This window comes from Pongo pygmaeus, chromosome 5 (genome assembly GCF_028885625.2).
Source record: "Pongo pygmaeus isolate AG05252 chromosome 5, NHGRI_mPonPyg2-v2.0_pri, whole genome shotgun sequence".
NCBI lineage: Eukaryota > Metazoa > Chordata > Mammalia > Primates > Hominidae > Pongo > Pongo pygmaeus.
The window spans coordinates 123,366,074-123,388,481 of record NC_072378.2 but is presented as its reverse complement, the minus strand read 5'-3'; positions in this window follow the sequence as shown (position 1 = coordinate 123,388,481).

The window sequence follows — 22,408 nt, the reverse complement described above, 5'->3', positions numbered from 1 at the left end:
GATAATATCCATGGCCAAAGCTAGTTGGTGATTTTGAGCACCAGTATCTGAAATGATCCAGTCTGCTGGGAGGGTTGTAGCCTTGTGGCCAGAGGTAATTAGCATGAGGCAGTCAGTAGCAACACAGATCTGCATTTCCTCACTGTAGAACTCTAGCTTGCATCACTGATACAGGAAATGAGATCCACATCCCTAAGAGAGGGCTGCTAAGTTCCAGGAGTAGCATAGTATTCTACCTTGATGAGCTGGTTCTCCTGAAGGTCCCACATCACAGAAAGTATGTGGAATGCACTGGCAGGGACCAACTATTATAGGGGAGATTTTAGAGAAACCCTGAGATTTCCTAGGCCTAGAGAAATGTCAATAATTCCAGATCTGACCCCTTGAGAGACCTAAGATGCTATCATGAGTTAAATTGTTTCCTCTCCAAAAAAGAGACACATTGGAGTCCTTCCCCCAGTATCTCAGAGTGTAACCTTATTTAGAGACAGGGACTTTACAGAGCTAATCAACTGAAATAAGATCATTGGGCATACCCTAATTTAATATGACTGGTGTCCTTATGAAATGGAAAATTTGGACACAAAGACAGAAATGTACAGAGGGAAGATGATGTGAGGACACGCACACACAGAACATGACTATCCACAGGCCAAGGAGAGAAGGCTGAGAGAGATCCTCTCCTCACGGCCCTCAGAAGGAACCAGCTATAAAGGCACTTTGATTTCAAACTTCCAGCCTCCAAAATCGTGAGAAATAAATTTCTGTTGCTTAAGCTATACAGCCTATGATATTTTGTTATGGCAGCCCTCGTAATCTAACACAGATGGGGAAAAAGTTTCTCACCTTGAAAAGTTCACCTTGTATTTGCATACCGTGTATTATAAGGAAAACACTTACCTGCCAAATCTCATTTTGAGACACTGTATACATTTATTTAAACACATGATTATTTTGATGATCAATGATCATTTATCAGGCTGTGTATGTTTGCTTTACTCAGTGTAATTTGATCATCAACATCCTCCATTTTTTGATTTATCTTTATCCTGCTTTTTCTCTTCATGGCAGTTATCAGCATTCAACTTAGGCTTATAGTTTGCTTTCTCTTCACTGGAATACAAGCTTCTTGAGAACAGGATATTTGTTTTATTTCCTATCTAATGTTTAGAACAGGAACCAGCACTCAATATATGTTAAATGAATACGTATATTTAAGATTGAACCACTAGTCTCAGAATGTTGGTCCATTACTATTAAATCAGAATGACACCAAAGCTCATCAATATACTGCAACTTTCTTTTAGTGTTGCTACAGATATGATGAGGCTGATTGTAAAGGCAATAAACAAAAATAGTCAGAATTCTCTTGAAAAGAACATAATACTTATAATAACAATAATGACAAATCTAAGTCTCAGCAAGGATTTTTAATTGCTCATGTTTTAATTTTTGGTAATAGAATTTGCAAGCATTGCCATCCCCTCAGATATTCTTCCTTCACTCTAACAATAAGTATATTTGTGTTAATTATTATTCAATGTCTACATTGTTTTTTAAATTCTTTTAAAATTTTTACATTAAGTTCTGGGATACATGTGCTGAACATGCAAGTTTGTTGCATAGGTATACATGTGGCGTGGTGGTTTGCTGCATCTATCAAGCCATCATCTAGGTTTTAAGTCCCGCATGCTCTAGGTATTCATCCTAATGCTATCCCTCCCCTTGCCCCACAACCACCAACTGGCTCCAGTATGTGATGTTCCCCTCCCTGTGTCCAGTTGTTCTCATTGTTCAACTCCCACTACAAGGGAGAATATGTGGTGTTTGGTTTTCTGTTCCTGTGATAGTTTGTGGAGAATGATGGTTTCCTGCTTCATCCATATCCTGTCAAAGGACATGAACTCATTCTTTTTATGGCTGCATAGTATTCCATGGTGTATATATGCCACATTTTCTTTATTCAGTCAATCATTCATGGGCATTTGGGTTGGTTCCAAGTCTTTGCTATTGTAAATAGTGCTGCAATAAACATACGTATGCATGTGTCTTTATAGTAGAATGATTTATGATCTTTTGCATATATACCCAGTAATTGGATTGCTGGGTTAAATGGCATTTCTGGTTCTAGATCCTTGAGGAATCACCACACTGTCTTACATAATGGTTGAACTAATTTACACTCCCACCAACAGTGTAAAACTGTTCCTATTTCTTCACATCCTCTCCAGCATCTGCTGTTTCCAGACTTTTTAATGATCACCATTCTAACTGGTGTGAGATGGTATCTCATTGTGGTTTTAATTCGCATTCCTCTAATGACCAGTGATGATGTGCTTTTTTTCATGTTTGTTAGCCACATAAATGTCTTCTTCTGAGATGTGCCTGTTCATATCCTTTGCCCAGTTTTTGATGGGGCTGTTTGTTTTTTTCTTATAAATTTGTTTAAGTTCCTTATAGATTCCGGATATCACCCTTTTGTCAGATGGATAGATTGCAAACATTTTCTCCCATTCTGTAGGTTGCCTGTTCACTCTGATGATAGTTTCTTTTGCTGAGCAGAAGCTCTTTAGTTTAATTAGATCCCATTTGTCAATTTCGGCTTTTGTTGCAATTGCTTTTGGTATTTTAGCCATGAAGTCTTTGCTCATGCCTATGTCTTGAATGGTATTGCCTAGGTTTTCTTCTAGGGCTTTTATGGTTTTATGTTTTATGTTTAAGTCTTTAATCTATCTTGAGTTAATTTTTGTATAAGGTGTAAGGAACAGGTCCAGTTTCTGTTTTCTGCATAAGGCTAGTCAGTTTTCTCAGAGTCATTTATTAAACAAGGAATCCTTTTTCCATTGCTTTTGTCAGGTTTGTCAAAGAGCAGATGGTTGTAGATATGTGATGTTATTTCTGAGGGCTCTGTTCTGATCCGTTGGTCTATATATTTGTTTTGGTACCAGTACCATGCTGTTTCAGTTACTGTAGACTTGTAGTATAGTTTGAAATCAGGTAGCATGCTGCCTCTAGTTTTGCTCTTTTTGCTTAGGATTGTCTTGACTATACAGGCTCTTTTTTGGTTCCATATGAAATTTTTTTCTAGTTCTATGAAGAAACTCAATGATAACTTGATGGGAATAGGATTGAATATGTAAATTACTTTGGGCAATATGGCCATTTTCATGATGTTGATTCTTCCTATCCATGAGCATGGAATGTTTTTCCATTTGTTTGTGTCCTCTCCTATTTCCTTCAGCAGTGGTTTGTAGTTCCCCTTGAAGAAGTCCTTCACATCCCTTGTAAGTTGTATTCCTAGGTATTGTATTTTCTTTGTAGCAGTTGCGAATGGGAGTTCACTTGTGATTTGGGTCTCTGCTTGTCTATTATTGGTGTATAGGAATGCTTGTGATTTTGCACATTGATTTTGTATCCTGAGGCTTTGTTGAAGTTGTTTACCAGTATAAGGAGTTTTGGGGCTGAGACGATGGGGTTTTCTAAATATTCAATCATGTCGTCTGCTAACAGAAAACTTGACTTCCTCCCTTTCTATTTTAATACTGTTTATTTCTTTCTCTTGCTTGATTGCCCTGACCAGAACTTCCAATACTATGTTGAACAGGAGTGGTTAGAGAGGGCACCCTTGTCTTGTGCCAGTTTTCAAAGGGAATGCTTCCAGCTTTTTTCCCTTTTTCAAAGTGAATGCTTCCAATATGATATTGGCTATGGGTTTGTCATAAATAGCTCTCATTGTTTTGAGATATGTTCCATCAACACCTATTTTATTGAGAGTTTTTAGCATGAAGCGGTGTTGAATTTTATTGAAGGCCTTTTCTGCATCTATTGAGATAATCATGTGGATTTTGTCATTGGTTCTGTTTATGTGATGGATTACATTTATTGATAGGTGTATGTTGAACCAGACTTGCATCCCAGGGATGAAGCTGACTTGATCATTGTGGATATGATTTTTGATGTGCTGCTGGATTTGTTTTGCTGGTATTTTATTGAAGATTTTTGCATCAATGTTCATCAGGGATATTGGCCTGAAATTTTCTTTTTTTGCTTATGTGTCTGCCAGGTTTTGGTATCAGGATGATGTTGGCTTTATAAGATGAGTTAGGGCGGAGTCTGTCTTTTTCTATTGTTTGAAATAGTTTCAGAAGAATGGTACCAACTCCTATTTGGACCTCTGGTAGAATTTCACAGTGAATCTGTCTGGTCCTGGGCTTTTTTTGCTTGGTAGGCTATTAATTACTGCCTCAATTTCAGAACTTGTTTTGGTCTGTTCAGGGACTCAACTTCTTCCTTGTTTATCTTTGGAGGGTGTATGTGTCCACAAATTTATTCATTTCTTCTAGATTTTCTTTTTGTAGAGGTGTTTATAGTATTCTCTGGTGATAGTTTGTATTTCTGTGAGATCAGTGCGATATCCTCTTCATCATTTTTTATTGTGTCTATTTGATTCTTCTCTCTTTTCATCTTTCTTTGTTTAGCTGATGGTCTGTCTATTTTGTTAATCTTTTCAAAAAAAAAAAAAAAAACCAGCTCCTAGATTCATTGTTTTTTTGAAGGGTTTTTCATGCCTCTATCTCCAGTTCTGCTCTGATGTTAGTTACTTCTTGTCTTCTGCTAGTTTTGAATTTGTTTGCTCTTGTTTCTCTAGTTCTTTTAATTGTGATGTTAGAGTGTCAATTTTAGATCTTTCCTGCTTTCTAATGTGGGCATTTAGTGCTATAAACTTCCCTCCTAACACTGTTTCAGCTGTGTCACAGAGATTCTGGTACATTGTCTCTTTGTTCTCATTTGTTTCAAAGAACTTCATTATTTCTGCCTTTATTTTGCAATTTACCCAATAATCCATTCAGGAACAGGTTGTTCAGTTTCCATGTGGTTGTGTGGTGTTGAGTGAGTTTCTTAATCCTGATTTCTGATTTGATTGCACTGTGTCAGAGAGACTGTTATGATTTTTGTTCTTTTGCATTTGCTGAGGAGTGTTTTACTTCCAGTTATGTGGTCAATTTTAGAATAAGTCATATGTGGTACTGAGAAGAATGTATATTTTGTTGATTTGGAGTGGACAGTTCTGTAGCTGTCTATTAGGTCCACTTGGTCCAGAGCTGAGTTCAAGTCCTCAATATCCTTGTTTATCTTCTGTCTCGTTGTTCTGTTAATACTGGCAGTGGGATGTTAAAATCGCCTACTATTATTGTGTGGGAGTCTTGGTCTTTTTGTAGGTCTCTAAGAACTTGCTTTATAAATCTGGGTGCTCCTGTATTGGGTGCATATATATTTAGGATTGTTAGCTGTTCTTGTTGCATTGATCCCTTTACCATTATGTAATGCCCTTCTTTGTCTTATTTGATCTTTGTTTGTTTCAAATCTGTTTTATCAGAGTCTAGGATTGCAACCCCTTCTTTTTTTTTTTTCTTTCCATTTGCTTGGTAAATATTCCTCCATCCCTTTATTTTGAGTCTATGTGTGTGTTTGCCCATAAGATGAGTCTCCTGAATACAGCACACTGATGGGTCTTAAATCTTTTTGCCAGTCTGTGTCTTTTAATTAGGGCATTTAGCCCACTTACATTTAAGATTAATAATGTTATGTGTGAATTTGATCCTGTCATTATGATGCTAGCTGGTTATTTTGCACATTAATTGATGCAGTTTCTTCATTATGTGGATGGTCTTTACATTTTGGTATGTTTTTGCAGTGGCTGGTACCGGTTTTTCCTTTCTGTATTTAGTGCTTCCTTCAGGAGCTCTTGTAAGGCAGGCCTGGTGGTGACAAAGTCCCTAAACATTTGCTTGTCTATAAAGGATTTTATTTCTCCACTAATGAGCTTAGTTTGGCTGGATATGAAATTCTGCATTGAAAAGTGTTTTCTTTAAGAATGTTGAATATTGGCCCCCGCTCTCTTCTGGCTTGTAGGGTTTCTGCAGAGAGATCCCCTGTTAGTCTGATGGGCTTCGTTTTGTGGGTAACCTGACCTTTCTCTCTGGCTGTGCTTACCATTTTTTCCTTCATTTCAACCTTAGTGAAGCTGATGATTATGTGTCTTGGGGTTGCTCTTCTCAAGGAGTATCTTTGTAGTGTTCTCTGTGTTTCCTGAATTTGAATGTTGGCCTGTCTTGCTAAATTGGGGAAGTTCTCCTGGATAATATCCTGAATTGTGTTTACCAACTTGGTTCCATTCACCCCATCACCTTCAGGCACCCCAATCAAATGTAAGTTTGATTTTTTCACATAGTCCTATATTTCTTGTAGGCTTTGTTCATTCATTTTCATTCCTTTTTTCTCTTATCTTGTTTTCACACCTTATTTCAGCCTTATTTCAGTAAGTTGACCTTCAATCTCTGATATCCTTTCTTCTGCTTGGTCAGTTCAGCTATTGATAATTATGTATGCTTCATGAAGTTCTTGTGCTGTGTTTTTCAGCTCCATCAGGTCATTTATGTTCTTCTTTAAACTTATTATTCTAGTTAGCAGTTTCTGTAACTTTTTGTCAAGTTTCTTAACTTCTTTGCATTGGTTTAGATCATCCTCCTTTAGCTTAGAGGAGTTTGTAATTACCTACTTTCTGAAGCCTACTTCTGTCAGTTCGTCAAACTCATTCCCTGTCCAGTTTTGTGCATTTGCTAGAGAGGAGTTGCGATCATTTGGAGGAGAAGAGGCATTCTGGTTTTTGGAATTTGCAGCATTTTTGTGCTGTTTTTACTTTTTCTTTTCTTTTTCTTATCTTCATGGATTTATCTACCTTGGATTTTTGAGGCTGAAGACCTTTGGATGGGGTTTCTGTGTGGGGGTCCTTTTTGTTAATATTGATGTTATCACTTTTTGTTTGTCAGTTTTTCTTCTAACAGTCAGGCCTCTCTTCTGCAGGTCTGCTTCAGTTTGCTGGAGCTCCACTAGAGACCCTATTTGCCTGGTTATCACCAGTGGAGGCTGCAGAACTTAGCCTGCTTATTTCTCTCGAAGATTCGTCCCAGAGGGTCACTGGTCTGATGCCAGCCGCAGTTCTCCTGTATATGGCGTCTGTCAACCTCTGTTGGGAGGTCTCCCCCAGTCAAGAGGCACGGGGGTCAGGGACCCAATTGAGGAGGCAGTCTGTACCTTAGCAGAGCTCAAGCTCTGTGATGGGAGAACCCTCCTTGTCAGGATCTGCTGCTCTCTTCAGAGTTGGCTGGCAGTAACATTTAAGTCCGCTGAAGCTGCGCCACAGCTGCCCCTTACCTGAGGTGCGCTGTCTCAGGGATATGGGAGTTTTATTTATAAGCCCCTAACTGGGGCTGCTGCCTTTCTTTCAGAGATGTCCTGCCCAGTGAAGACGAATCTAGAGAGGCATTCTGGCCACAGTTGCTTTGCCGGACTGTGTTGAGTTCCGCCCAGTCTGAACTTCCAGGCCTCCTTAGCGCTGTCTGGGAAATACCGCCTACCCAAGACTCAGTAATGGCAGATGCCCCTCTCCCCACCAAGCTCAGCCATCCTAGTTCGACTTCAGACTGCTGTGCTGGGAACAAGAATTTCAAGCCAGTGGTTCTTAGCTCACTGGGCTCTGTGGGAGTGGAACCTGCTGAGTGAGACCACTTGGCTCCCTAGCTTCAACCCCCTTTCCTGGGGCCTGAATGGTTCTGTCTCACTGGGGTTCTAGGTACCACTGGGGTACAAAAAAAAATTCCTTCAGAGAGCTCATTGTCTGCCCAAATAGCCACCCAGTTTTGTGCTGGAAACCAGGGCCCTGGTGGTGTAGGCTCAGAAGGGAATCTCCTGGTCTGCGGATTGCAAAGACCATGGGAAAAGCATAGTACCTGGGCTGGATAGCACAATCCCTCACTGCTTCCCTTGACTGGGAAAGGGAGGCCCCTCGCTCCTTGCACTTCCAGGGTGAGGTAACGCCCACCCTACTTCTGCTCGCCAGTCATGGGCTGCAACCAATGCCTAACCAGTCCCAATGAGATGAACAGGGTACCTCAGTTGAAAATGCAGAAATCACCTGCCTTCTGTGTTGGTCTCACTTGGAGCTACAGACTGGAGCTGTTCCTATTAGGCCATCTTACCAGATCCTGCCCCTGTGTCTACATTTTTCTATCCATGAAAATGTTATTCATAATTGAATGTTGTATTTTACTATAATTGTATAATATCACCCAATTTTTTTCTGCTTGGTTTTATTTGTATCTGTTGCTAAATCTTCCCCTACCTTCCAGCAGCCTCTCAGTACAATTTTCAACAATGTCAGTCACACTAGGCCATCCATATGTTGCCATTTTTTCCTGGACATGACCTACCTGGAGACATCTACTCTCCTATCTGCTGCCCAGTTGCCATCTTGAGACATCCTTAGCTTTATCTTGGAATTCTCTCTGCTTTTCCTCTAGGTTGGATTACCTGGATTATTTATCTCTTTTTTTTTCTTCATTTATTCTCCAATTTTGCTGAAATATATGCCCCAATAATTTTGTCAGATCATAAAATGCTAACACAGAAAAAGGCCTGCTGATGGTAGCCTCAGTGTGCATGCCCTTTGAATCAGACTGCGCCAAGTTGAACTGTTTGCCCTCCATGTCTGATACATAGGTTATCACCCTGAGCTTTCCTTTTGTGTTATTCTAGGGATTCGATTTGCCACTCTGCTTTTTCAGTTCTTTGGTTCTTGTATTTTGGGGCCTGCTTTCTCTTAGTTTATTGCCTTATTTTGTTGGAGTATATCTCTTGGCACCTCTATTGGCAAAGGGTTCATGAGAAAGTGCTCAACACCAGTATCTTTAAATATTTTCTCCAGAGATGTGAATTTTTCCTGAGATTTATCCTTTGTGTGAAGTAAAAAGTTTTGGCTGCCAGCATTCTGGGAGCTGAGAAGAGGAGAGAGAACCAAGATGCAGCACTGAGTATGTATGAGGTCATTTAATGGCCCTATTTTCATTAAGAAACCAGTGGCTTTTACTGTTTCTACAGATCTCCAGGACGAAGACTTTATCCTCTGTTTAGGAAATAACATTTCGTAACTGTGCTAGTGTAGGAGGGAAGCACTCATCCGGAGGTGAAAAGTCTGGGAGGGATTCAGGGCTCGTACACAAATATCCTTTACCTACATCATCTTTATATTAGTGTCCTCCCTGCCCCAATTTTCAGAGATATTTGGGGTTGGTATTTTCTGAGCTTTTTGACAATTATTCAGGAAAAATATATATATTGGTTTGAGCTTTCCCCTCTGCTTACCTAGCAGAGAAGAATGGAACTGTCTTCTCCATTTTGTTAATTCAGCTTTTCCTCTTTTATTTGCTTTCTAGCTTCCAAGATTCTATTGTTTGTCCTCTTCTCTTTCTATTTGTGGTTTAACATATTCCGCAAAATGTCTTTAAAAGATTTGTTATAATTTAGTGGGGGTGTGGGACCCAAATTAGATGTGTGTGTCATCAGTGTGCTCATAACTTACGATATCAACTTGCTGTTAATTTCTATATTTTAAAAACTTGAATTAATAACATTGACATATTCCAACTACCTTTGGTAAAAACTATTGTGTTTATGGCTATGATTATAGACTGAGAAATATCTAGGAGAAAAATAATATTCATGATTTTTTCATAATGCTATATGGCCTATGTAATGTCAAAACAACTGGATGACTAACAACATTTTTTTTTTTTTTTTGCCTAGATATTTTGATCTAAACTAAATGGCAGGCTTTGTCTGACAGCTCTTCAACCTTCATGAAACACATGTAATGTTATCAGCTTCTAATACTTCTTTCTTCCCATCCCCCAGGACCCTGGTGTTTTCATCTCTTTACCATTAAATTTTTAAGCCCTTATTTATAGAAATAAATTATAACAGATTAATGTGCTACTTTAACCATTTACATTTCCATTTAAAATAAACGTCACGAAAGCATAAAAAAAACATTAAGGATTAATGGCAGGTAGTTGTAGGTATTTAAAGTTTTCTTTCTGCCTCTTTAATTATGTCACATAGATCAGTCTTAATGACTGAAGATGTCTCTGTAAATATTATAGAAAGTTTACGTTATGAAGGATAACTCTATCTTTGAGTAGTATGCTGCTCTTCAGGTCTTTGAAGAATATAGATAGTTTCAAAGAGCTCCCAATACAAAAATTTCCAGAAAGCTTAGAAGAGGGGTTTGAGGTCAGATACTATGGTTTTCTTTAGTGAAGAGCTGAGTTTGATATATAGCAAGGCTGTATTTTTCACCCATTTAACTAAAAAACATCCATGGAAACTTATTTATGGGTAAGATGGTTTGTCTTTGAATGATCCAGAAAACATTGCCTATAAGTTGAAAATAATTCGAGACAATTTGAAATCATTAGTATTATCTTTTACTTTCACTAAACATACCAAGATTGTTGGGAACACCAACATTCTACCAACAACCAAGTTGACTCTTTTTCCGTCACCCATCTAGAACCCACTTAAGTTGTCATCCAGTCTCTCTAGGCTAATATGTAAAATCTAAGCTGAAATTGTATTGATTTGGTGCAGCTTTCACCTTCTGCTTATAATCATGTTTGTCCTTTAATCTAATTATAGTCACTTTTGTCTTGTATTCCTTATTTCAATTATTAACTTCCTTTGAAGTTACTTAGAACTTACTGAAATATGTTGTTTTGACATTATCTAGTAAACTGCATCATGTACTTTAATGTATATACCAAAAATATAGTCAAAAGAAATGAGATTGCAGTTGTAAAGTTTCAAAAGTTTTCAAAATTCAGGGCAAACATTGTATGCCCTCTCTTTCTCATTGTTTAATTATAGAATTCCATCCACAATAATTCTGAATAAGTCATACCATTTATTTTTCCTATTCTCATTCATTTTAGAGAAAGATTGTTCTATTAACATTGACCTGTGCCCCATTTGTCATCTGTTTTGCAATCTATTCAACTCCAGTTATATCAAAGGGATTTGCAGGCTTAATAAAGAAGACCCAGAGAGCATTTCATCTCTCAAAAGAAGAAGCCATAACCTTAGTATGGTAGAAATGTTCACACATCACAAAAACAATATATCCATTGAAAAATATGTTCTCCAAGAAATATAAAAGGGTGTAGAGGTGAGTGAAATGCAAATATCTCATTTGTACTCTTCTTCTTTTTCTTCAGAAGAAAAAGGTTTAACAGTCTTTTATGTGGGGGAAAGTTATCATGATTCTTAAAGAGGTTAGAAACATCACTTCATAAACAGCACCTGATAATATAATAGCAACTGTCGAAGTGGATTTCTGTACACATTCTGCAAGTAAGCCAAACACATAAACAAGGAGAATAAATTAAATAAGCTTAATTTTCACGTAGGGAATAACCAGACGACAAAGGCCCAAAGTAACATTTTGCATAATTTGAGAAATACATACCGGAAAGTAGTAGAGCCAATTTCATGACACATCAGAGTAGAGTGAGGCTAATATTATGGAGAACAAAAAAGGGGAGAGGGTCAGAGAGGTGATGGAACATAAACCAGTCACCCCAGAGAGAGAAAGTTCCACCCTAAAAGCTGATCTATTGAGAACACACATGATAGAGCAGAGTGTCAGCTACTGGAGAGTTGAAAGGAAGTGATTAAAATTGGGACTCGATATGACACCACTTAAGAAGGCACTGCCTCTGGGGGAAAGGAGTGTGAGTTAGAAAAGGAAGGCATCACTTAGAAGATTGGCACTGAAAGCAAGAAGGAAACAGGAGTGGAAGTTAAAAGACAAAAACAGAATCACAATATCAGAAAACACACCAAACCTTTGCTGTGCATTGACACAAAGAAAATGAAAATAAAAATCTTCAGAGACTATATTATTTATGTATGAATACATTAGAAAACCTGTGTAAAATAGAAAATTTCCTAGAAAAAAAATACAATTTACTATTACTAAACACAGTTATCCAAAGAAGAAATAGAGAAAAATGTCAAAGATTGTCCAGTAGAAAGCACAAAGATCAGATGGTTTCACAGAGAAATTCATGAATACTTTCAATGATCATGAAATCCCAATGCGGCATAAATTGTTTAAAATGTTTCAGATCGGGTCGGGTGTGGTGGCTTATGCCTGTAATCCCAGCATTTTGGGAGGCTGAGGCAGGTGTATCACCAGAGGTCAGGAGTTCAATACTAGCCTGACCAATGTGGTGAAACCCTGTCTCTACTAAAAATACAAAAAATTAGCCAGGTGTGAGGCGGGCACCTGTAATTCCAGCTATTCAGGAGGCTGAGGCAGGAGAATCGCTTGAACCCAGGAGGCAGAGGTTGCAGTGAGACGAGATTGCACCACTGCATTCCAGCCTGGGCCCCACAGAGTGAGACTCCATCTCAAAAAAAAAAAGAAAAAAAAAGTTACAGATCATTGGGGGAAAACTTTCCAATTTTTAACATTAATCACTGTAACATTGAAACACATCTATTAAAGATAGCATTATCATTCACACCAAAGAATTAATAGTTGATTAAATATTGGGATATCGTTAATAAAATTCACTGTATTAGTGGACCAAAGGAGAAAAGTTATGATTATCTCCTTAAATGTTGAAAAGACTTTTGAAAAAAATGTAACAACAGTTTTTATAGAAACACTATTAAAATAGTATACAATAGATATTTAACAGGATTTTATATCTATATAATATGAAAACTAGCATCCTGCTAAGTGGGGAAACGGTAGGGTAAATTTTCATTAACATAGAGTGCTCATTATCCCCCTACTATCACTATTTATATAACTGGAAAACTAAAAATTATTTTCAAATCAATACAAACAATAAAATACTGCAAAAATATAGCAGACACATACATTAACATGCAAAAGTCAATAGTGTTCACAAATGAAAACAATATAACCCATTTACAAAGCAACAACAAAAGTAAAATATTTAGGAGCAAATGTGAAAAAAAAAAAAACTCAGTAAGGAAAACCTTAAAATATTCCTGAAAGACACAAAAATAGACTTTAACAAATGGAATGAGATTTTTTGTTTTGGAATAGACATATCAAACAATGTCCATTCTTCTGAAGTTACTCTTACAACTTTAACCTGGTCCCAATAAAATTACAATTTGATTGGGAACTAATCAAATTGTTTCTAAATTTTAGGTAAACAAATTGATTCTAAATTTTAGATAGAAAACAAAGATGACATAATACTCAGGAGAGCACTGAAATGGAAAGGGAGATAAGCAATAAAAGGGGACAAGCCCTACCAGACACTGAAACACCTAAAGCCTCTGTAATATATCTTGTAATATTGACTCATGGAAAAACAGACCAATGGAATAGAATAAATATTCCAGAAGCACATAAACCAAGTATATAATGATAGAATATGATAAAGGTAGCACTTTAAAATCAGAGTAAAAGATAAATATTTTTAATTATATTGAGAAAACTGGACAGCCATTTGTAACTGATTAAACAGGTCTCATATCTCACACTGCACGTAAGAAAAACTTAAAAGTATCAGTCATCTAAATGCAAAAAAAAAAAAAAACATATTAGTACTAGAAAACACATTGGTGAATTCTTTCTTAACCCAGTGTTAGGAACTTTTAAAGAATACTCAAAACCTTGATACACTAAAAAGATCAATAAATTAGGCTATATAATAGTAAAAAATATGACACTTTGCATAGAAAATTATCAAAAGCAAACTCAAAAAATCAAATTTACAGAAAATATTGGTAACACATATCCTGGTACAGTACTCTCTCACTAGCATATAAAAAACCTTATAAAAATTATTTTCAAAATGTGAAAGCTGATAGAAAATGAGCAAAAGATATGAACAGAAGTTTAAAGTAAAATATAGATCAATGACCTTTAAACATATGAAAGCTTGCTCAAGTTATCTCATAATAATATAAAGGCAAATGTCTGTACAATCTGATATATTGTATTTCTGATATTGGTAATTTTTTTACTTCTGCTATGTTTTTTTCTCTTTTTTTCTAGTATTTTAAGGTTGAAGCTTAGATTATTGATTTGAATAATCTTGCCTTTTTAATATGAGCATTTGATGCTGTACGTTTGCCTTGAATAACTGTTTTTTCTGTATCCTACATTTTTTGATATGGTGTTTTTACTTTTCATCAGTTGCAAATATTTTATCATTTCCCCATAAACTTCCTCTTTGACAAAGATTATTTAAAAGTTAAACTTCTAAACATTTAGTGGATTTTACAGACATATTTTTCTTTTTGATTTCTATTTTAATGTGATTACAGTAAGATAACACAGTTTGTATGTTTTCAGATCTTTTAGAGTTGTTAAGATTAAGATTTGTCTTATGTCACAGATAATGGTTTATCTTGATGAATTGTCCATGTTCTCTAGAAAAGAATATGTATCCTGCTGTTTTTGGCGTTGTTAAATAAGCATCAATTAGGTCAAGTAGGTCTGTAGCATTGTTCATGACTTATATACCTTTGTTGATTTTCTGGTCTGCTTGTTCTATCAATTACTGAGAGTAGAGAGTTGAATTTTTCAACTACAATTGTAGATTTGTATATTTCTCCTATTAGTTTGATCCATGTTTCACTTCATCTATTTTGTGTCTCTGTTGTTAGGTGCATACACATTGAGGATTGTTACATCTTGGTGAATTTACCCTCTTATCATTATTTAATACCTTACTTTCTCTGGAAATTTTTCTTGTTCAGAAGTCTATTTTGCATGATATCAATATAGCTACCCCATCTTTAGTTTGGTTAGTATTTGTATGATATATCTTCTCCTACCCTGTAACTTTTAATCTATTCATACTATTATATTTAAAATGGGTTTCTTGTACACAGCAATTTAATTGTGTTTTTTAAAATCAAATCTAACAATCTCCATATTTAAATTTATGTTTAGACTATTTATATTTTAAGTAATTATAAAGAACATTTCATTATTTTTCTGTTTGTTTCTTCTGTTTCTGTTCCTCCTTTCCTGCCTTCTTTTGAATTACTTGAGCATGTTTGGTATTACACTTTAATTTTCCTACTGTCATTTAGGTTATAATGTTTTGTATCCATTTATTAGTGGCTTTTATACAGGATATAATCTAATAACTTTTCACAGTCTCCTTAGAATAAATACTTATTCTTTATAGATATACTTAAAATACATATTTACTTCTTCATGGATGTACAGGAGCCTTACAACCATATGAGTTTATTTACACTTCTTTATTTTTGTTATATTTGTCATATGTATTACACCTATATACTTTAAAGTAATCCCAGACAATGTTGTGAGTTTTGCTTTTAACAGTCATAAATGTTTTAAATAATTCATGAGTGAAAAAAAATCCTATTACAATTTTCCTATTACCAATTCTGTTTCCAATTCTGTTTTTAATTCTTCATTTCTAAAGTTCCAAGCTTTTCTCTGGGATCATATCTCTCTATCATAAAAATTTCCTTTTGTATTTGTTTTAAAGCAAATGCACTGATGACAGAGTCTCTTAGTTTTTCTGAAGTCTGATAATATGTTTATTTATCCATTATTCCTGATAGATATATTTACTGTATATACAATATAGATTGAACATCTTTTTTCCCCCAGCACTCTAACTGTGTTTTTTCACCATCTTCTGGTCTCAATGGCTTTTGGTGAGAAATTCACATTAGTTCTAGCTATTGTTTCCTGATACATAATGCGTCATTTCCTCCAGCTTCTTTAAGACTTTTTCTAACTTTGGTTTTCAAAAGTGTGATTATAATGTATCTGAACATTTTTTTCATTGAGTTTATCCTATTTTGTGTTCACTAAGCTTCTTGAATTTGTAACTGTATTTATTTTATCAAATTTGGGGTGTTTCTAGTCATTGTTTCTAATTTTTTCTTCATCCATGCCTTTATCCCATCCTTCAGAGAATCAAATAACACAAATGTTAAACATTTTAATATTTTCCACATATCCCCAAGGCTTTGTCCATTATTTTTTTCTTTCTAGTCTTCAAATATGATAAATTATATTGCTCTATATTTATGGTTAATGACTTTTTCTTCATTTATTTTTATTTTGCTATTGAGCCTATCCAATAAAATTTTTTAGTTCTGATTTTTCAGTTCTAACATTTCCATTTGGTCTTTTTTATAGTTTTTTATTTCTCAACTGAGAATTATTGTCTTGCTATTCATCTAAAAACTTTGTACTTCTACCTAATGGAACATGGTTCTAATAAGTACTCTAAAATGTTTATCTGATCATTTCAATACCTGGATTTTCTTGAGGTTACTACGTTGATTGTCTTTTCCCTTGATAATTTGTCATAGTTTCATACTTTTGAGTATGTTGAGAAACTTTGGATTTTATTCTGCGTATTTTGAGTATTATATTTTTAAAGCAACTTTGGGTAAAATGCTGATTATTTGTTTGTTTTAGCATAAGCAATCAACCCAGTTGGGTATAAACTCCAAATTCTGTTGCACCTTCCGACGGCAGTGGTTCTAACTTCAGATCAGTTTTTAAAGCCTTTGCTATGCTATTTGGATGAGCCTGTCACATGTGCAACTCAGATTCCGTCTGGAACTTGGACAGTAGTTTACACTTTAATTTAATTCCAAAATTGCTGTCATGATTCTTTGGATATGTTCCATGTATGCACAGCTTAGCAGTGAGCCCAGAACTGGTATAGGTTCATACACAATTTCTCCCACACTCTCCCACTCAATGAGAGAGAAACCCCCTTTTCTAGTTTTGCTGCCCAGAAATGCAGGTTTTTATCAGAGATTTAGCTTCCCACTCGGTTAAGCAGTTGTTTACAATTGAGTCTACCTTTTGGAGTGAAGCAATGAGTGAAAGAGAGAGAAATATTAATGCGGGGTCTCTTCACACTCTGTACAACAAAGGATACATTTTCCAGTTTCTCTATCCAGAGGAAAAATCCTTCTCTATCGGGTTTTAGATGCCCAAGGCCGTCACCACAGCAATATACCATTGTTGTCCCATGACTCAGGTTGGCCTCAGGGTAGGGCTTTAACGAAAATAGAGAAAAAACAAATAAGGATTTACCCTCTTCACACTTTCTGGCTCACAGCTTCCTTTTTCCCCAGACCTCTGGCCAGAAAGATAAATTTTTCTTGGAGTTTGCTGTGTGTTACATAATTTCTCAGTTTGGTCTACTGTTGTGTCAAAGCTGAGAGATAAAGATGGAGAAAAAAATACAAGGAACTCTTAACTGCCATATTGTTATTCAGTGTTTTGCCTTCCTGCCCCAATCTACCTGCTATTAATCATCGATCACTTTTCAGAAGTCTCAGGTATGTTGCTTTCTGTATTTTTCCCAGGGTTTTAAGTTGTAGTCAGTGGAAGAGAAAGGCTGCAGAGGGTTTCTTCCATCTTGATTGGAACTGGAAATCCAGATCTTTTGTGCTTTAACAATAGTAATTCATTACTGAATAGAGAGATGAGTTATACAATTGCAGAACCACTGGAGGCATAACCACACATTCTAAACTTTTTTTATCTAAAATATAAATTATAAAACCTGTGCTACCCAAATCACGTGAAAAATCTTAATTTACATAAAAATAAAATCACACAGTCCAGTTCAATAGTAGATGAGCATTTTGGAAATAGATTTAGCAGATTATTTTCATACAACATTAAGTAATCGAAGAATACATTTTTTTTTCCTCCTGATTATGTTTCTTTGCTCACTAAGGAGCTTTCTGGTTTAACTTATCTTCCCTTGTGTAACTTCAACATGTATATTACTGAGCTCTTAAAGACATATTATATTCAAGAAGTAATTATGGTTCCAGGGAGAATGCAAAGATCTTCAAGTATCCTATAATATTAAAAGGCTAAACTCTACGATTGTATTTTCTACAAATTTATATTCTTTATACTAAGTGGAAGTCAATACATTGATTTTTATTCATCAAATTGATATTTTTATCTAAGAGGAATGCTAACACATTTTCCAAATGGAATCATTAAAAAAATAATTCTGCCAAAAGGATATTGCCTGACTGGACTACAAAATTACACAGCATATTGAAAACAACAGCTGGATTCTAACACATTCAAGATGCTGAGAGCCTCTTGAACATAGTTGAACAATTGAATTAAATAAGATAAAACATTTAAAATACTTAATTTCTGAAGTGCCATATCAACCTCAGTTATTACTGATATCTGCTTGGATTTATACCTGGGTTTCTGCTTTAATGCCCATGCTCCTTTCACTTCACCATTCTCCTTTTCTATGTTTCCATGTTAACTGAATTTCCTCCTTCAGACTTGACCTCTCTACTTCCCCTCCACCTTGCCACTATTTAAAACACAAATATACTCATGTCAATGTCCTGCTTTAAACATTTCAATCACTCTCAATTATCAACAAACTAAATTTGAGGGTCGGTAGTATGTAAATGATGGTTTATCTTTTTCAGTCACACATATGCCTCTTGTTCTCCAGACACTGAAAATACTTGCAGTTCCCGGAACATAATATGCTCTTTCAAAGCTCTGGAGTTATCACAGCCTGTTTCTTCTTCCGTCTGATTTTTCTGGTGAGCCATTATTTATCCTCAAAGATGCATCTGACATGTCTTTCTTCATGGCCCCAGAAAAAGCTAGAAAATTCCATTTTTTTCATCTTTTCTCAAAACATTATTGCATTTTTAGCTCATAAAACATAATACATGCTTTCCTAACTACTTACTTTCTAAAGATTTCCCTGGCACAGACTATGTATTCAACACATGTTAAATCAGTGGTGTGTAAAGGAAGGAAGAAAATAAAAAAATTAAGGAAGGAAAGGAGCGAGGGAGGGACAGAGTACAACTAATAAGCAACAGTACTTGGAACCAGGTAGGCTGTATGCTTCAAATACACGATAGTCTGCTCCTTCATTGCATTCTACTATAAAGCAAGAAAATGATGAACTCTGTTCTGTTCAAAAAATTCTGTTGGGTCTAAATTTGACACACTAGGTCTGTCACCACTGAGAAGGACTAAAAAAGGGCATTCTTGTCAACAGTGATTGTCATTGTTATAAGATTTTATTTTTGTAATAGAATCAAAGGCCTGTGCTGGCACTGCTGTAGTTGTCACAGAGCTGTAACATGTCTCAACAGTCAAATTTCAGAGTTTTAAGGTCACTTGTTTCACAATCACCTTCTATTTGCTCTCATGATGAATGTTCTAAGTAGTTTCTAGTACACCAAGTATCTTTAAGGCAGGCCAAGAAAAGGTCTTATTTAATAAGATTTCTATATTTTTTTACTTGAAATGTGAAGAGATTTTCTAATACAAATGTCATTTATGAAGATGATGTTAAGGTGTTTTTCTCAGCATATACATCATCTTTTCTATGATGATTCCTGTGAGAAATATCTCAGGACATTGCATTGCATAAGTGGCAGCTGTGCTTCTCTAAAGTAACAGGACAGCTTTTAATCCTTTGGCCACCATGCCTTGTATAGTTGGCAATATTTCTTTTCTCACTTTTACTGGTACAAGCCTTATATTTAAATTTGAGAGCCATCCCAGCAAGAATATGGACTTAATAACTTGCATTTTCTACATAATTTTATTTCTATTTACATAATTTAATCCAACTTTTGCTTTTTCTTTCTCACTGCTTTTCAATTTACTTTTGTCCTTTCGAAAACTCAGAAAATCTTTACCAATCAGGTCAGTAGAACACAGGGCACAGGGCATGCAGACTCTATACTTTTAAAAATCACTCCCACTTTTCATGTTGAATAAATGTGCTAGGATGCAGTTACTGCATGGAAAGAAAGTAATTCAAAGGACTAAAGTACTCAGAATGCTTCAGCATGAAACCCAGCATCTGCTATGGTCATTTTTAGTAAATGGCCTTCTGTTTTCTGAATTATTCCTGTATCATACTCATAAGCCCAGGACAAATTCCAAGATAAATATATCAGAATTTTAAAGATTTCCTGCTGGATGTCAGTTTCATTTGAGCTGCTTTCATCTGCAAACCAGAAATGGTTAATAAATATGTTCCTCCACCATAATTTTTTTCTAAGACATTTTGGCATATTTTTAAAAAACTGTGTGTACACAGTAGGTGTATATATTTATGGGGTACATGAGATATTTGGATACAATTATGGAATGAGAAATAAGCACATCATAGACAACAGGATATCTATCCCCTCAAGCATTTACCCTTTGAGTTACAAACAATCCAATTACATTATTTAAGTTATTTAAAAATATACACTTAAATTATTATTGACTATAGTCACCCTATTGTGCTATCAAAGAGTAGGTCTTATTTATTCTTTCTGTATCTTGTACCATTAACTACCCCCACCACCTCCCTAACCCCACACTACCCTTCCAAGCCTCTGGCGACCATCCTTTTGTTCTCTATGTCCATGAGTTCAATAGTTTTGACTTTTTAGATCCCATAAATAAATGAGAACATGTGATGTATGTCTTTCTGTGCCTGGCTTATTTCACTTAACATAATGATGTCCGGTTCCACCCATTCTGCAAATGACAGAATCTCATTCATTTTTATAGATGAGTAGTACTCCATTGTGTATGTGCAGCACATTTTCTTTATCCCTTCATCTGCTGATGGACGCATAGATTGCTTCCAAATCTTAGCTATTGTAAACAGTGCTGCAACAAACATAGGAGTGCAGATGTCTCTTCGATATACTGATTTCCTTTCTTTTGGTTACATATCCAGCAGTGGGATTGCTGGATCATATGGTAGCTCAATTTTTAGGTTGTTGAGAAACTCCAAACTATTCTTCATAGTTATTGTATTAATTTACATTCCCACCAACAGTATACAAGGGTTGCCTTTTCTCCACATCCTTGTCAGTATTTGTTATTACCCGTCTTTTTGATATAAGCCATTTTAAATGGGATGAGATGATATCCGATTGTAGTTCTGATTTTCATTTCACTGATGATCAGTGATGTAGGGCATCATTTCAGTTGCCTGTTTGCCATTCATAAGTCTTCTTTTGAGAAATGGCTGTTCAAATCATTTGCCCATGGTTCGATCAAGTTATTTGATTTTTTTTCTATAGAGTTGTTTGAGCTCCTTATGTATTCTGACTATTAATCCTTTGTCAAAGGGGTAGTTTACAAATATTTTTCTTCTATTCTCTGGGTTTTTTCTGCACTTTGCTGTGCAGAAGCTTTTTAACTTGATGTGATCCCATTTGTCCATATTTGCTTTTGTTGCTTGTGCTTGTGGGGTATTACTCAAAAAATCTTTGTCCAGATCAATGTGCTGGAGATTTTCTTCAATGTTTTCTTGTAGTCGTTTCATAGTTTTAGGTCTCAAATTTAAGTCTTTAATCCATTTTGATTTTATTTTTTAATGTGGCAAGAGATAGGGGTCTAGTTTTATTCTTTTGCATTTGGTTATCCAGTTTTCCCAGCATCATTTATTGAAGAGACTGTCTTTTCCTCAGTATATGTTCTTGACACCTTTGTCAAAAATGAGTTCGCAATAGGCGTATGGATTTGTTTCTGGGTTCTGTATTCTGTTAAATTGGTTCATGTGTCTGTTTTTATGCCAATACCAGGCTGTTTGGTATAATTTGAAATCAGGTAATGTGATTCCTCCGGTATTGTTCTTTCTGCTTAGGATAGCTTTGGCTATTGTGGGTTTTTTTGTGGTTCCATATAAATTTTAGAAATTTAGAATTGTTTTTTCTATTTCTGTGAAGAATGTCATTGGTATTCTGATAGGGATTGCATTGAATCTTTAAATTGCTTTAGTATGAACACTTCAACTATATTCATTCTTCCAATCCATGAACATGGAGTATTTTTCCATTTTTTGATGTTCTCTTCAATTTCCTTTATCAGCATTTTATAGTTTTCATTATAGAGATCTTTCACTTTGGATAAGTTAATTTCTAGGTATCTAATTTTATGTATGGCTATTGTGAATGGGATTACTTTTAAAATTTCTTTTTCACATTGTTCACTGTTGGCATATAGAAACTCTACTGATTTTGTAAGTTAATTTTTGTATCCTGAAATTTTACCAAATTTGTTTATCAGTTCTAATAGTTTCCTTGCAGGGTCTAGGTTTTTCAAAATATAAGATCATATTATCAGCAAATAAGAATAATTTGACTCCTTCCTTTCAATTTGGATGTCCTATATATCCTTCTCTTGTCTAATTGCTCTAGCTAGTACTTCCAGTACTATATTGAATAACACAGTGACAGTGGGCATCCCTGTCATGTTACAAATCTTAGAGGAAAGACTTTCTGTTTTTCCCCATTAAGTATGATACTAGCTGTGGGTCTGTCATATGTGACTTTTATTATGTCAAGGTATGTTCCTTCTATACCCAGTTTTTGAGGGTTTTCATCATGAATGGATGTTGAATTTCACCATATTCTTTTTCAGCATCAATTGAAATGATCATACGGTTTTTAACCTTCACTCTGTTGATACAATGTATCATGT